Consider the following 18213-nt stretch of genomic DNA (forward strand, 5'->3'; position numbering starts at 1 on the left):
TAAAATAAAGAATAAAATATCCATCCAGATCTTTACAACCAACAACATAAAAATTTATCTTAATTGGATGACCTAATTCTCAAATAAATTTGCAAAATAAAGTAATAATAAAATAAGACCTCTCTATATAGCCAATATTTACAAAACTAAAAAGGGTTGGCATAGTAATTAAAAAAAAAACAATTCACCATGTCTTTTCATAAAATTCTCAAACTAATTTGTAGAACACAACTGATTTAGAACAGAACATTTGAACTTTTTTCTTCTTTTTTGTCTTTTTGTCTTCTTTTAAGCTTGTTTGTTTTGCAAACAACTGAACTCCCTGTTTGCAACTGAACAGCTCCACTCTTCTTTCTCCTCAATCCACTGTACAACAACAATCTCCTGTTTCCCTTTGCAAAAACTCTTACAAATTCATCCATATCCAAGTTATTTGTTATGGACTTCTCATGGGCCAAGATCACCAAATTCCTCTTTCTTATATGTAACATGGTGCGACGATAGGGGGTTAGGACCCTTGACAAAGTGGAGAAGGAACTCCTTGTTGGAAATATAATTTGACAATGTGTTGGAAGTGTTGAAATACTGCCATCTAGTGTCCAAATTTATTTTTGGTGTACTTCCGGTTCGTTGGTCACTCTCAATAAAGAAAACTTTAACAGGTTATGGGTCCAGTCACGAAGCTACTAAATAGTGTTTACACTGAATTTTGTGTACTATAAATAGTGTTGTGGGATTCACAATGGAAGATAACCTGTTTATTGAGAAGCTGAGTGGACCATAGAATTGGGCTACGTGGAAATTTCAAATGGAGCATTTGCTGAAAGCTAAAGGACTATGGGGCATGATAATGGAAACGGACAACTTAGCACCAGACGCAAACGCCCAGACACGAGCAGAATTTACAACACGGAAAGAAAAGGCATTTTCTGTGTTGATCCTGAATGTAAGTACGCCCCAGTTATACCTTGTTACAAACTGTCAGACACCGAAAGAAGCATGGAATACGCTGAAAGGGCATTTTGAGAGAGATACTCTTGCAAATAAGCTTTTTCTAAAGAAAAAATATTTCAGGTGTGAAATGAAACACGGAGAAACCATAACTGAGCACTTAAAACGAATGAAGGAGCTAACAGATAAGCTAGGCGCAATAGGTGCTGTGATTGAAGAGGAGGATCAGATCGTAACACTGCTAGGTAGCCTGCCACCAAGCTATGCAACACTCGTCACTGCGCTGGAAACAAAGATGGACAATTTGACATTGCAAATAACAGACCAATTTTTGCAAAAAAGAAACTACTCATAACTTAAATAAATATATTCTGTACAAACAAATGTTATTTAAAAAAACATATTTTAAATTATTAAGAATAATATACAAATAAAATATAGAATAAATCACACTAAAGAAAATTAAATTATTTATTTCACTGCAGAACAGAAAACACAAACTGAAACTAAAATCTGACATTTCTGGCCTTTCTAGATGCAAAGTCCTCGATAATGGCATCATATGAGATATGCTCCCCTATTGAATGATTAATGCTTATGACCGCAAGGCCAGTGAGCCGTTCCTGAGACATGGTTGACCTCAGGTATGTCTTGATTAACTTTAGTTTGGAAAAGCTCCTCTCTGCTTGAGCTACAGTCACTGGCAGGGTAAGTTCAAAGTTTACTGTACATTAAAGTTCTCCGTAGATTACATGTAAAATACAAGACAATTGTTTTCGACACAGATGCTTTTTGCTAATAACTTATGTTTGTGCAAATCGGTTGTTTAGCAAACTCAATTCTATCAATGAGTTAACTTACCCTATGGTTTATGGTCTATGGTTAAATCTTTAACCCCCAGGACAGCTTAATAGCTCTATACTTTACTGCAACCGTAACTAAATTGACCAATAAACAAATATTTCATAACTTACCGTGTATAAACCTTCTTCGAGAAAAGATCCGTTGGTTTTCTTTGCTTCTGCGCGCCACTTCTGACCCAAGGGAGCATGCGCATAGATTGCCTGGCTTCGTGGAGTAAGCTTTACTTGAGTTTGCCATTTTTGCATTAGTTCATTAAATGACAAAATACAAAGTAAATAATGCTTGGGAATTTCCATTTGAGTTTACTCTATTTGAATACTATGTATTAAAGTGCAATAAATTACATCAAAACCTCAAATAGTTTATTGAATTAAACGTAACATTTTCAAATAAAAAGACAAAATAGAATTTGTTTGTAAAATGTACTTAAATTATACTATATTTACAATCACAAAAAATATTTTTTTACAGTGTATATATAGTTCTTATTTTCTTTACTTAAGCCAAATTCATGTGCATGAGTATCAAGGACTACATCACAGTTAACAACAACTGCAATATTACCAATACAATCACACATACACATACAATGAGCATAGTAAACTTGCATACATTGTTGTGTAAACGTTAAAGTTAATAAATATCTTAGTTTGTTCTTGTTACGTTCGCTGCCCGAGCGGGGAGTGGGGAAGTAAATACGGGAGACGGGAATCCAAATGAACGGGGATTTATTCTACATAACGCAGCACAAGACAAACGTTATACTACGACAATGACGGATCTGGGGAACACTGACTCAGACACAGACTAAATACACAGGATACGCTGAACAGAACAGTGGCCTGTACTGCAAAGCTGGGTTACTGGCTTATCGGGGTAACTTGTTGGATTTAAGGTACCACAGTTTAAATGGACTTCATATTCGTTCACTTACATTTTGCCCAGACTACCTTAAATCCGACAAGTTACCCCGATAAGCCAGTAACCCCGCTTCGTAGTACAGGCCACAGGCAACAGGTGAATACAATCGGGAATAAACACTGGGTAACGAGGTGGGCGTGGCACACACGAGGATCGTACGAGCCGGGCGTGACAGTTCTTTGATGAAAGACATATAGTTTTATTATACAGAAATGCAATAATTTACTGTTGTGATAAATGATGAAGAGCTGTGTTTATTTTATTCCTTTTAACAGCGTAACTGCATTTCCGCAGTAAACACCGCGAGGGCTCTTGGGATCAGTTCGCGAACCATTCGTTTGAGTCACCGACGAGTGTCCGAAAACCCGTAAGTTCGATTCGTTCATCGAACGGGCTCTCAGGGAGTTGCTGAGAGCGTATATCAATAGACTAATACAGCAACCGGAGTCTTTAACCCACATTTTTGTAGAAAAAACGTGTAAATAAATTCGAAGGCATTTGAATTTAAGTGTTTTATTTGTTGGTTTGTGTTATTGTTTAGTATTACTTTATTATGTTACTATAAAAATATAGGTTTCACGCCCATGGGAGGAAGGGCGGACAGATGCAGCCCATCAGCATCTACGTAACAGCCCTTTAAAAGAAGGGCAAACCCAGAACACCTCGCAAAGTATTGCTCTGATGTATTCAAGCCTTACCAAGCACTCTTTTGTCCTGCGTCTACCTGCTTTCCCTTGCCTTGCCCGTCTTCCTGGTGTGCGAACCTTACCCTGTTTACCTTCCCTCCTCAGTCCAGCTCCCGTTCCTGATTCGCCCGTCCTGCTGAAGCCTGCTCCTTCTGTTCGTCTCCCCGTGTGTCTCCTTGTCCTGTGCATCCTCGTCGTACGGATCCTCTAGTTAACGACCCACGCTTACGGACCTCGACTACTCTTACCGCCTGCCGCTTCCACATCTGTTTGCCTGCTAACTTCTACGGTGACAGCTGCCTTGTCTCGTGTATCCGATCCGGTCACCCGGACGGCTACGCTACTCCTTCCCATCTTGTCAGTGCTGAAACTTACCTGTTTGTTCCGGGCATCTGGCTTATTAAAGCACATCTTTCCCTGCATTTCTGGATCCTTGTCTCCCTTCCTAGCTCGCCATAACAATAGGCCTATACTTGTGATAATTTGTTTTTAAAATATTGGCAATTAAGCACGAGTATAAGTGACTGAACCACAGGTATAATAACAATAATAATAATAATAACATTAGCACAAATAAAATATTTATTACAGGACATATGCCTTGTTTAAGTATGATTTGTTCTTACATTGTTGATTGCATTCAGTCTAGTCTTTGGAACCATTAATTTCGCTGGAGAAATATCACACATTTGCACTTTTATTTTAATACAGGAAAAGACGTGCAAGTAATTGGACCCTTGAAATGACATGAAAAGACAAAGTACAGTAATAATACTGTAAGCAGTCATACAATAAGCACAAATAAACGTGTACAAACAGTTGTATAAACGCCAAATGCAATAAGTGTGTTATTTTAATGATTATACATAAATGTAACAACTTACTGCTTTCATAAATTGGCAATAGATGCATTTATTTTACCCTATTCATTAGCGTAACTGCATTTCCATAATAAACGCCGCAATGACTCGGTTCGCAAACCGTTTGTTTGATTCACCGGCCGAGTGTTCGAAAACCTATAAGTTCCGATTCGTTCATCGGACAGGTTCTTTTGAGTCACCGAGTGTCCTAAAACCCATAAGTTCGATTCGTTCATCGAACAGGCTCTCGGGTTTTTTGGAGTCAGCGAGAGACCAGGTACTCGGCTGTTCGGGTGTTCTTGGCACCAGACGGAAGTCTACGAATGCAAAAGTGACGAAAGTAAGTGACGAACATAAGAATAAACCTAAAAGTGATGACAAGTGCAGACGGAACATGAAAAATAAATCCGAAATCACGGGGGATGCTTTTGGATGTTGAATAGTCAAAGATCAGTTTTAAAAACATTTTAAAATAATTTTAAAAATCGATTCGTTCAGACTTACGAATTGGTTCAACCCGTTCACTAAAAAAAACGAGTTAAAAAGAACGATTCATTCGCGAATCAGCCATCACTAGACGGAACCCCTGCTGGCCGCGTACGCGCTAGCTTACGTTCATCTTGCTATATGTTTTATTATTCCTTAAAACGTAATTAAATGTGTAATGTATTTTTATTCTATTAAAGTTTAACGGCAACCCAAACCATGTGGCCCCCTTCACGTAGCATAAGCATGTATGATACCATATATGGACATAATTCCCATATCCGCAACCATGGCATAAGCATGTATGATACCATATATGAACATAACCCCTCGACCAATCAGAATAAGGGACACGCCCCCTGACGTTAATGACGTCATAGGCGGGGTGATTAGGCCCCGCCCAAGGTACCAGGTAATATTTTTTATGGAGGACAGGTTGATAGCCATAATCAGAAATGATCCAATAATAATATGTTTTTACAGATTTAATTTACAGCTGAGCTCATGAATGGCAATTTTATGTAAAGCATCGGCAATTAAAATATAAATTGAACTGACCACAATTGCCAGTAGGTGGTACCCTCGAGCCAAAATAGTAGTCTTCAAAAATCAAAAAAAAAAATTTCTATCCTACCTGGCTTCTGATGAACCACACCAGTTCTCAGGTAAATACCAGGAGCAGGTGTGGCTCATCAGAAGCCGGGTAGGATAGAAAACCTACTGGATAGTAGCTCTCCAGTACCGGAGTTGGAGACCCCTGCTCTACACGGTTTACATCAGCTTCTTAAGAGTCCTAATGATTACATTCTCAATGCGTTATGAAGTGCTAAATAATATTCCATAAAGGTCGCCGGTTCCACAGTTCGGGCCTCAGCAGAACAGTTACATCTGTGGGCCCTTGAGCAAGGCCCTTAACCCCCAGCTCCAAGGCCCCCACTACAGGTGGCTGCCCTTCACTGCCAGGTTTGCACTCACCTATAAACTATACCACTGGGCTCATAGAGGGTGGGGCTTATAGCTCTAACAGAGCATTTGAGACAGCGTTAATGGGTGCGTTTGACTTGGGCTTAGGTCTGTCTGCAGATGACGGGACGTGGAGCAAAATCTGCCGGCGGCCGCAGGGGTGGAGTATAAACTGACTGCAGCCAAGTTGGACAACTTCTACTCCTCGTAGTGTGCGAGACCTGACTGCAATGACAGCACTGCCAGAAGGGTGTAGATAAATCTATACAAATATCACCTGCATGCACATTATTTTTTTTACAATAACCAACTCCTGATCTAAACTGTTAGCAGTGTATTGTGTATAGTGGCCCTGTGTAAAATGATAGCTGCCAGGAAAAAGATCAAGTACATGTATTTCAAGGATTCAAAGTTTTTATTGTCATGTACAAAGTACAATGCAATTCTTACTTGAAAGCCTTCTTCACAGACTGGACGATTAAACAAATAAAGCAGCGCAATATTATAATAACTAACGATAAATAAACCACTAACTTACGTGTACTATTGGAGCATTTATGTAATTTAGTTAAACTTTATTTTACCAGGTAAATTAACTGAAAACCAGATCTCACTGCTTTACATGATATTCTGGAGAAATAGCAGATAACGCATCAGAACTTCCTGGGATACAAATGCCATGCGTGTGACTAAAATCTTCAGCCAATAAGGGCATAGTTGTGTTGTCACAGGCGGTTTAAAACACACAGTGGACAGATTTCTGATTCTAACTCTGATGTTAGCTACGGCCAGGCGCGCAGTTAGCACCAGGGACGGATGGGATGGGTCCCCTTCAGATTCAGAGTGACTTTGATCCGTCCCCCCCACAGACAGATGGATGAAGGGCTAGCTGAGGGTTTCACAGAGGCAGAGGTTATACGTAGTGTGTTAAGAATAATCAAACCTGGTACCTTCAAAGACATGTTGATGACCAAACATACATTACCAGTCAAAAGTTTTCCCAATTTTTCCTTTTTTTTTATTGAAAATTATGCAGCTTAATGTCTCATTACACTCTGAAATGAAAGCATAGTACAAATAAGCAATTGGAGTTAAAAAAGAAATCATGGAATCAATTTATAGACCAAAATGTATTCTAAACTTTTGACTCATCAAAGTAGCCACCTTTGGCAGATATAACAGCTGAACAGACTCTTCGCATTCTTTCTACAATAGAAATCAAATATTTTTTAGAAAGTTCTTCCCATATCTGTTGCAGAAGTTCCTATAAATGTGTGGCACTTGTACAGTACACTCTAAAAAATAAAATTGACATTTACTTAAAATTTTTGATGCAACATTTTTACACTTATTACAATATTGAGTAGATTGGAAACCAGTCAAATCTCTTAAATATACTTCATCAATTGAATAACTAAAGCTTAAACAAAATAATTTGAAATGAATAATTGTACTTGGTACAGTAACATAAAAAATTGAGTAAATATAACTGAAATTATAAGTAAAAAAAAAGTAAGGTTAAGTGAAAACCACACAAAAAATGAGTAGATGATACTGAAATGCTTAGTAGATTTGTTCCATTTACTTAATTTTTTAAATTGACCTTAATCAAAATTGGCCTTAAAATTAAAAAAATTATTGTATTTCACTGGTAAGTTAAAAAACTAATTACATGTAGGTGTGTGTTTTATAATACATGTTTGAAAAATGACCACGTTAACATTTTTCAAAATGAAACATTTATTTTTATCAACATGGCAATAACTCCAAACAACCAAGTACTAAAAAGAAAAGAGCCTTTTCCCCTGTTAGCTCAAAGCCTTTCCTACTTGAAGGATAAATTGCAAACCAGGAGAGCAAACACAAAAGCTCAGATTATAAAACAAAATTAACAAAACAATGAAGGCAGCTCATGGTTTATGTTCCATCCCCCAGTAAAATACAGAAGAACTGTCATGACACAAGAACAAGCTTAGACCCTCCCTCAGGCTAATAGCCTGTATGAAAAACATCTTTCAGGTTATGGTTATTTTTTATAACAATTCCCTTTGCTTTTTTGACACATTTGAGATTTTGTTGCTCCAAAAATGCTTTTTTAATAATGGAAATGTCATCACATCAAGGCAATGCATTAATTAAACCTTTTCATGGATATCCATTTAAGAAGTCCCATTTTGTGAAATGTAGTCATCTACAACGCACAGAGGTGATTTTTCAGTCTCTGAACCTTGACTGAAAGGTTTGCAGGATCCAGCTCCAGGAACACTTTTTGAAATACCTCAAAGCAATATATTGAGACTCTTGGGGTATTTCAGTTCCAAAGCATAGGCTAGTCCCAATAGATAGCAACAGGCTCTGCTGAGATCCCCACTTTACGAGTGACCTCATTTAACTGGCGATAATCAACACAAAGCCGCAGCCCCCCATCCTTCTTTCGTACAGGTACAATCGGTGCTGCCCATGGACTACGGGACGGCTAAATAACATCTGCCTATAACATCTGCTTTATCTGAGCATCCACTTCTCTCTGTAAATGCAAAGGGACTCGCCGAGCCGGCATTTTAATAGGCCGGGCCTCCCCAGTGTCAACTGTGTGCATCGCCAGCTGCATTCTACCCAAATCAGCCTCCCCCATGCTGAAAACATCTGCACGCCGATGTAACATTGCCTGAACTGCACAAGATTCTGCTAAACTGAGTCCCTTTTTATCCAAGCCTAGATGTTGGAAAAGTTCCTCACCCGTCCACCACCGCTGGGGCCCCCCACCCTCTGTCTAACCCACTTCAATGTCTGTAACCAATGAACCCACTTTCATTCCCCGCCGAAGTTTACACTCATCTTCGGTCACGTTAATCACTCTTACAGGTACAGCTCCTTGGGTTACACGACAGACAACCCGTGCCACCAAAACATAATGTCGGCTGGCTAGTAATGGAGCAGGTTCCAGCATCCTCACTAGGGGGTGGGCAGAAACCACTTTGACTGTCCCCGGGATGACCACCTCACTCTGTGGGGGGACCGTAACATCAGTACTCAGGGTCACTATCCAGGGCTGTTTAATTCTACAATGAATTTCCCGATACTAGCTCAATAAAACCAAGGCTATGAATACCATCGATAATATCCCTCATCCCTAATAATATCCCTCATCTCTTTTAAAACTATAGGTAAGATGCCATCAGGCCCCTGCGATTTATTTATTTTGAGTTTAGCTAGGCTTAGTATCCCATCAACCTCAGTTATACATATATTGGTCATAGACGATGCTGTATTCGTATTAACTGGTGGTAAGTTACTTGTGTTCTCCATTGTGAACACCCTTGAAAAATAATCATTAAACTCATTTACTATGTCAATTTCATTATCAATTATAAGTCCCTTACTATCCTGCAAATTAGTGATTTCAGCTTTTAGTGCTCTCTTGGAGTTAAAATATTGGAAGAAACCTTTACTGTCATGCTTAGCCTCCAATGCAATTTTTCTTTCTACATCCCTCTTGGATAGCCTAATGTCATTTTTTAACTCTGCCTGTAGACTTAGATACTCCTGCTTAATTTTGAAATCATTAGTTATTTTCCAATTGTGCAACAGAGCCCTTTTCCTCCTGACTTTATTCTTAATTTCCTTAGTAAACCACCTTGGTTGTCGTTTCCTAGATTTAGTTTTGCTGGAAACAGGTATGAAGTCCTCTTGCACTTGCAACAATGTGCTTTTGAAAAATTCCCATGCCTCTTCAACTGTTTTGCTATTTAACTCTGTCCAGTTTACAGTTTCTAATTTCTGTCTCATACCATTAAAGTTAGCCTTCCTAACATTGAATACTTTTAATTTCGACTTTGCTCTTCTGACACTAAAATTAACTTCGAATTTAACCATGTTATGATCACTACCGTACAATGGGTCTCAAACCTCTAATTTTCTAATCCTATCCTGGTTATTACAGAAAACAAGATCAAGAAGGGCTTCTCCCCTGGTAGGAGTATTAACAAACTGAGTAAAAAAACAATCCTGTACTAATTCCACCATCTCAAGTTCATTTACAGAAGAGCCAGAGACTGTGTCCCACTGTATCCCAGGTAAATTAAAATCACCCATAACCACCACATCATTTTTATTACTCATAATCCTGATATCATCATATAACATTCTGCTTTCCTCAACAGCTACATTAGGTGCTCTATAACAAACCCCAACAATTAGGCCATTTGAATCTTTAGCATCAAGTTTTATCCATACAGCTTCTGAATTTTTATTTTTATCAGTGAGTTCCCTTGCCTGCAAGTTTTCTTTTACGTATACTGCAACACCACCTCCCTTCTTGCCTATCCGGTCTCTACGGAACAACGCATAACCATCCATATTATATTCATCACCAGGGGCGCTGCTAGAGATTTTGGGCCCCATGAAAGCATATCATATTAGGCCCCCCAGTCTAAACCAATCCAGTTATTTTCCTAATTTTTTAGGGCCCCTGTCGCTCGTCCTAGCTTTCCTCCCCCTTACGGCGCCCCTGTTCATCACCATCATTGTCACTCATCCATGTTTCAGTTATTCCTATAATGTTGTAATTGTCTGAAGAAATTAAAGCCTCTAAGTCATTAATTTTGTTTCTAATACTCCTAGCATTCAAATACAGACCACTAATGGTAGGCCTTTTACAGTGTCTACTTTTAATATTTATTTTGGCTTTCCGTCTCTCCCCACATAAATTCTTAACTGACCTCCCTGCCCCCCCCAGTCCCTAGTTTAAACATTCCTCAACTATTCTGCACATACGCCTCCCCAATACACTGGTTCCCCTATGGTTCAGATGCAACCCGTCCGGCTTGAACAGGTCCCACCTGTTCCAGAAGGTCTTCCAGTGCCCCATAAACCTGAACCCCTCTTTCCTACACCACCATTTTAGCCACGCATTTAATCCCCTTATCTCAGCTAACTTTGCCTGACTTGCACGTGGCACGGGGAGTATTTCAGAGAATACCACCGTGGATGTTCTGCTTCTAAGCTTATCCGCGACTTCTATAAATTTATCCTGCAGAACAGCCCTGCTGCCCTTTCCTATGTCATTGGTGCCAGCATGCACCATGACCACTGGATCCACCCCGGCTGGGGCCAAAAGCCTGTCCACTCGATCTGGAAGGTCCCCTACCTGGGCACCAGGCAGGCAAGACACCGTACGGGACCCTCTATCATGGGTGCACACATAACTATCTACACCTCTTATAATTGAATCCCCTACTACCACAACCTCCCTCCTCCTGGGGTTAGGTGGCTCCTTGGTGCCCAAGGGCCCACCTGCCTCCCCAGTCTCTTCCGGCTCTAAAGCTGGAAGCACCTGAAAGCGGTTAGACACCGTTACTTCAGGTGATGCCGCCTCTGTGAAATGTGTACGCCCTTTTCTACGTCTACGACCTACGTTCACCCAGCTCTCTCGACCTACCTGTTCATCATTCTCCCCCCTCCCCGCTTGTGACGTACACACAGTCTCCCTAGAAGGCGTATTAACTCTCTCCTTTAACTCATTGTTATGTTGGATGAGAGCCAGTCGCTCCTCTAGGTCACGAACCTGGACCATGAGTGAGTCAACTAACCTACATCACTCGCAGATGAAGTCCGACTGGACGCATGCATCCAGAAGGGCAAACATCTTGTAAACACAACACTGAGCTGGCCCCATAATTACCTAACTCACTATGTCCCCGTCCTTTACTCCCAGCCCAGTATATTAATATAGAGTATTTAAACTTTTAGTTGATCTAATTAACGTACAGTTAAAACAAAGTGCCGAGTACACTAAAACACTAAATTAACACTTGCGTTAAATCGGTACTTTATTATAAATTATCTGGCAGCGTCAGCGATAACAACCTTTAAATTAAACTTTTAAAATAACCAAATTAACAGTTACTTACCCGAGATTAACTTCCTGCTGAACCACGTTTAGCTAAACTAAAGCGAAGTTGCTCTAGGGAGGCCAAAAAACCACTAAAAACCCTCTCAAAGCAGGCTACTGCCGGAGCGGGAAAAAAAGTGGAAAATGTCCTCCCGGCCCCGACCGGCGACCGAGCAAAGCTCAGGAGCAACTGTCCTTTTAGAGTTAATGTTACCGATGTTCGATAATATTACCCGCGGGTGTTTGATGCGAAGGACGCAGACAGAAACGCCGCTCGCGCCCGCAGTTGTCGGTAACAATCCCACCAATAATAGGGGGACTGTCACGGGCCTTTAATGTAACCACTTCTGCACGCAGGGCCTGCACCTCCTGTCGCAAACCCTCCACCACCCCCAACAATGTCTCCATCTGATCCTTATTCCACCCTAATCCACTTATACCAAGTACCTGTGCTGCCGAAGGACCAGCATGAGTCTAATAGACTCGATTTCAGTTGCAAGACTGATGGCATCCTCCAAAGTGGAGGATTTGGCACTACGTAGCTGAATACGCAAGTCTCCAGCCCCCACAGTAACCACAAAATGGTCCCGTGCCAACATATCTTGAGTAGCATAATCAACCAGTGGGTAACTGGTTAACGGATAGGAAGCAGCGAGTAGTTATAAGAGGCACAATGTCACAGTGGGTCTGCGTTCATAGTGGGGTACCGCAGGGTTCAATTTTAGGACCACTATTGTTCCTAATTTACATAAATGATATAGACACCAATATATACAGTAAACTGGTGAAATTTGCAGATGACACCAAGGTGGGTGGTGTAGCAGATACTGAACTAGCGGCTCAGCAGCTACAGCGGAATCTTAATTTAATTAGTGACTGGGCCGACACCTGGCAGATGAAATTTATCATAGATAAATGTAAGGTACTCCATGTAGGGAGCAGAAATATACAGTACAGGTATTTTATGGGACCTACTGAAATAAAGGTAGCTGATTATGAGAAAGACATTGGTGTGTATGTTGATGCTTCCATGTCTCATTCTCGCCAGTGCGGGGAAGCAATAAAAAAGGCCAATAGTATGTTGGGGTATATCTCCAGGTGTGTGGAGTTTAAGTCAAGGGAGGTAATGCTAAGATTATACAATTCCTTGGTGAGACCTCACCTAGAATATTGTGTGCAGGTTTGGTCACCATATCTTAAATAGGACATTGCGGCCTTAGAAAAGGTGCAGCATAGGGCCACAAGAATGATTCCTGGTCTTAGAGGAATGTCATACGAGGAAAGGTTAGTTGAGCTAAATCTGTTCAACCTCAAGCAAAGGAGACTGAGGGGGGACATGATCCAGGTCTATAAGATTCTAACAGGTTTGGATGCTGTTCAACCGAATAGTTACTTCAGCATTAGTTCAAATACAAGAACTCGTGGCCATAGGTGGAAATTAGTGGGAGAACATTTCAAACTGGATTTAAGGAAGCACTTCTTTACACAGCGTGTAGTCAGAGTATGGAATAGTCTTCCTGATAACGTAGTGCAAGCTGAATCCTTGGGTTCCTTTAAATCAGAGCTAGATAAGATTTTAACAACTCTGAGCTATTAGTTAAGTTCTCCCCAAGCGAGCTCGATGGGCCGAATGGCCTCCTCTCGTTTGTATAGTTCTTATGTTCTTATGTAAGCTTGCATAACAAGCCTTTGCAAAGCTGTGCCAAATTCTCTAGCTGATTCTTGAGGTAAACGAGTGCGAGATGAAAATTCTGCACGACACCAATCAGTACTCCCACTGGGTTCCATGCACGCCTGCATGGCCCCCTTTAAAGCCCCATAGGTAGTGTGAGCCTGCGGGGGCAGCCCCGTATAGACTTCTCGTGCCTTACCCGAAAGTAAAAGAGACATAAAGTTTAACTTGACTTCTTCATCCCACCCATTAACCACTGTAGCCATCTCAAATTGTTCTACCCAATCTGACCATTCCCGGTTTACACCAGTGAACGGATCCGGCATAAAAACCGGCCAACTGAGGGCACGAGCACTTACTCCCGATAACTCACGCTGTCCGAGTTGACGGAACTCTGATGTGGAGCTGGCGGAAGCCGACGCTGCTTGCTCACTTTGTGACATGATGAAAATTCAAGCTGTTTCATACACAGGGGAAGAAAAAAAAAGGTTGGCAGTATCCCACCGCTGCCACCAGTGTAACAAGTAAGCTCGCTAGAGTGGCCTGCCGAAGTTCGCTGCCACCACCTTTTTAATTTAAAGAGGCTGGGGAGGTCCAGCCAAATAAGGATGCCAGAATATGAGAAGATCTTTATTAAATATTCCCCGGATTACAACCCCTTCCCGAGGGCTAACACACATCTCACCAGGAATGATACAACCGCAATTCCCCCCCACTCCACTCAGAATCCAAGTGTACAGCACAGCAAGCTTAAAATCACAACGCTCGTGCAAACCCTTAAACACGGCAAACAAACCATTCCCGATGCACCTTCTAACCCCGCCCTCCTACTGGGGTAAAATTCATACACACATACATACTCTCATTCATTCCAGAAATACACTATTAAAAGCGGTTACTCCCCTGGGAAGAAGCACACCCGCCCCCCCGCATTCTCCAGGGAAGGGAAATTGAGGTTCCTTAATCAACGGGGCTCGTCTCAACCCGCTGTACCTTGCTGCCAGCCTTTTAAACCACAGTTTCTATCCTTCTCAAAGCATTACCCCCCCGTAACTAACTAGCTTCATCCGCGACCGGTCTACCACCGGCGACGGACACACCCTGGTTCCTTTCCCCACATGCTGACAGCTGCTCCAGCGCCCCAAAGTTTCTTTACAAGAAAAGAAAAACCTCTCCCCCCCCCCAAATAGGCATCCTCTTTATAACTCCCCCCCCCTGCCCCAATCCTAGTCACCGGTGTTCCCCATTAGCATTGCAAGGAGCGACCACGCCCAGAGCCGTTCACTACAATATATCCACAACATTGATGTGCAAGTCTAAAGCAACATGGAGATTGGTAGTGCAATAACTCTTTGTCTTTTTGTCTATGAGTCAATGTGTCTGACCCACTGATCTTTGGATTATTGTATTTGGGCTATATTTTGGCTGAGTGGAGAATCTCAGCAAAAAAATTCCAATACTCATGCTTACATGCAACCCTTCAGTGTCCTGAAAACAGCAAATAAATAAATAAATAAAACAGCACTACTGCACAGTTCCCTCAATATAATTTTCATTTATCACATAGGAACTTGTGATCCCATTACCCACAATATAAAACTTTTAAAATCCCTGAAAGTGACTTAAAGCACCAACCTTTAATTCTTTGATTAGGGCATTTGCATCTTCTCCCAGATGGTCAATGACACATCTGATGATCACCTCTCTTGTTTTCTCAATGGGAATGTCCCTCTGTAAAACACAAAGTCTTACCTCTTAGTAAAATATGCAACACTGCAAATATGCCACAGAAGAACAAGAGTTAGCCACTGAAGATTGATAAATACAAATGTTTGAAATATCAAGATGTAAACGATTGAGGGGTAATTCCAAAGAAGAGGAAGAAATAAAGGTAATCTGGAAAGCCAAATGACTAGTCAATGAAGTTTCCAAATCAACATACAATAAAAGAGGAGAGAGTCCAAGTGGAAAAAAATGTCTGATTAGAATTTATAAATGTCTAAAGTAAGGAGAGATCTTTCACAAAAGAAAAATGTAAATAGGACAAATTGAATTGTGGTTAAGGCAGGGTTAGAAAGATTTTAGAGATGGGATATGTGACTTTTATTACCTGAAGTAGAATATTTATCTGTGCCCGATGTTGTCCTGCAGCGCACTTCTTGGCTTGTAACAGGGACAGCAGCTTAGGGGAGTAGAAGTCCAACATTGACATGAATTGTGGCTCAAGGTTCAGTGTTGTGATTCTATGAAAAGAGGCATGTGGGACTGTCCCCAGGTGGGCCCACCAGCCACAAGGGGAATGTCAGGGATTCGGTGCATTGTGGATCGGGTGGCGGCCAAGGGACGCCCTGGCGGTCCGATCCCCAGCTGACAAAACTGGCTTTCGGGACATGGAATGTCACCTCTCTGCTGGGGAAGGAGCCTGAGCTTGTGCGTGAGGTTGAGAGATATCGACTAGATATAGTCGGGCTCACCTCAACGCATAGCGTGGGTTCTGGAACCAATCTCCTGGAGAGGGGCTGGACGCTCTTTTCTTCTGGAGTTGCAGCAGGTGAGCGACGCCGGGCTGGGCTGGGGCTACTGGTGGCCCCACAGCTCGGTGCATTAACAACAGAGTTTACCCCGGTGAACGAGAGGGCTGTTTCCCTGTGCCTTCGGGTCGGGATAGGTGTCTGACTGTCATCTGCACTTATGCGCCGAATGATGGTTCAGAATACCCGGCCTTCTTGGATTCCCTTAGTGGTATGCTGGTTAGCGCACCACGAGGGGATTCCATCATTTTGCTGGGGGACTTCAACGCTCACGTGGGCAATGACAGTGTGACCTGCAGGGGGGTGATTGGGAGGAACGGCCTCCAAGATCTGAACCCGAGTGGTGTTCTGTTATTGGACTTCTGTGCAATGCATGGTTTGTCCATAACGAACACCATGTTCGAGCATAAGGGTGTCCATAAGTGGACATGGTATGAACACACCCGGGACTACAGGTCGAAGATCGATTTTATAATCGTACCATCTGATCTGCGGCCTTCTGTCTTGGACGCTCGGGTAAAGAGAGGGGCAGAGCTGTCAACTGATCACCACCTGGTGGTATGTTGGCTCAGGTGGTGGGGGAGGAAGCCGGTCAGACCTGCTAGGCCCAAGCGTATAGTGAGGGTCTGCTGGGAACATCTGTCAGAGGCTCCTGTTTGCCAGAGCTTTAACTCGTGCCTCCGGCAGAATTCCAACTGCATACCGGGGGAGGTTGGGGACATTGAGTCTGAATGGACACTGTTCCGGACCTCCATTGTGGAAGCAGCTGTATAGAGTTGTGGCTGCAGGGTGGTCGGTGCCTGTCGTGGCGGTAACCCCCGTACCCGATGGTGGACACCTGAGGTGAAAGGGGCTGTCAAGCTGAAGAAGGAGGCTTACCGGGAATTATTAGCCGGGGGGTCTCCGGAAGCAGCTAACAGGTACCGACTGGCCAGGCAGAACGCGGCTCAGGCGGTCGCAGAAGCAAAAACCCGGGCCTGGGAGGAGTTCGGTGAGGCCATGGAAAGTGACTTTCGGTCAGCCTCAAAAAGGTTCTGGCAAACCATCCGGAATATCAGGAGGGGGAAGCAGCTCCTGGTTCCTACTATTTATAGTGGGGAGGGGGTGCTGTTGACCTCACCTGGTGACATCACCCGGAGGTGGAAGGAATAATTTGAGGACCTCCTCAACCCTTCCTCAGATACATCTGCGCGCACTGCCTTTGAGACATCTGAGGGCACAGAGCCCGAGGTGTGGATGTTGTGGGGCTGTCGTGGCTGACACACCTTCTCAACAGCGTGTGGAGGTCAGGGACAGTGCCGCTGGATTGGCAGACCGGGGTGGTGGTCCCGTTATTTAAAAAAGGGGACCGGAGGGTGTGTTCCAACTACAGAGGGATCACACTTCTCAGCCTCCCTGGCAAAATCTATTCCGGGGTACTGGATAGGAGGGTGAGATCGATAGTCGAATCTTGGATTCAGGAGGAACAATGCGGTTTTCGTCCTGGCCGTGGAACACTGGACCAGCTTTATACCTTTGCAAGGGTACTGGAGGGGGCCTGGGAGTTTGCCTATCCAGTCTACATGTATTTTTTGGATTGGGAGAAGGCTTACGACCAGGTTCCCCGGGGTGCTCTGTGGGGGGTGCTTCGAGAGTATGGGGTCCGGGGTGCACTGTTGTGGGCGATTCGGTCCCTGTATGAACGGAGCAGAAGCTTGGTCCGCATTGCCGATAATAATTCGGACGTGTTCCCAGTGCAGGTTGGGCTCCGGCCAGGGCTGCCCTTTATCATCGGTCCTGTTTATAATATTTATAAATATTATATTATATTCTTATTCATGAGTGAGGGCAGGCGAGATCGGGAGCTGGACAGACGAATCAGAGTGGCATCTACAATTTTGCAGGCACTTAACTGGTTCGTCGTGGCTAAGAAAGAACTGAGCCGAAAAGCAAAGCTCTTGATCTATTAGTCCAACTTCGCCCCTACCCTCAACTATGGTCAATGAATGACCGAAAGAATGAGATCGCGAATACAGGCGGCCGAAATGAGGTTTCTCCGCAGGGTGTCTGGGCTCTCCCTTAGGGATAGGGTGAGAAGTTCGGATATCCGGGAGGGTCCCAGATTAGAACCCCTGCTTCTCCAAGTCGAAAGGAACCAGTTGAGGTGGTTTGGTCATCTGGTGCGGATGCCTCCTGGGCGGCTACCCGGAGAGGTTTTCCGTGCATGTCCTATAGGGAGGAGGCCCCGGGGCAGACCCAGGACTCACTGGAGGGATTATATCTCTCGGTTGGCCTGGGAACGCCTCGGCGTCCTCCCTGAGGAGCTGGTAGAGGTAGCTGGGGAGAGGGAGGTCTGGGTATCTCTCCTGAAGCTGCTACCACTGTTACCTGAACCCGGGACAAGCGG

General features: G+C 43.0%; 1 protein-coding gene across 4 annotated transcripts in view; it reads left to right on the forward strand.

The window, feature by feature from the left end:
- The first annotated feature begins 631 nt into the window (after nt 1-631).
- Nucleotides 632-18213, forward strand: part of LOC111834456 (glutamyl aminopeptidase-like) — a 52880-nt gene continuing 35298 nt past the window's right edge. Inside the window, exons 1-2 of one of the 4 annotated variants that reach the window (XM_072707696.1) lie at nt 632-946; nt 3012-3103. The gene's annotated coding sequence lies outside the window, so the exon portion shown is untranslated. Of the gene's footprint in view, nt 947-3011; nt 3104-13188; nt 18213 lie in introns of those variants that run through there. The other 3 variants (XM_072707700.1, XM_023793767.2, XM_023793768.2) reach the window with 3 other exon arrangements.

The sequence above is a fragment of the Paramormyrops kingsleyae genome, chromosome 25 (genome assembly GCF_048594095.1).
Source record: "Paramormyrops kingsleyae isolate MSU_618 chromosome 25, PKINGS_0.4, whole genome shotgun sequence".
Classification (NCBI taxonomy): Eukaryota; Metazoa; Chordata; class Actinopteri; order Osteoglossiformes; family Mormyridae; genus Paramormyrops; species Paramormyrops kingsleyae.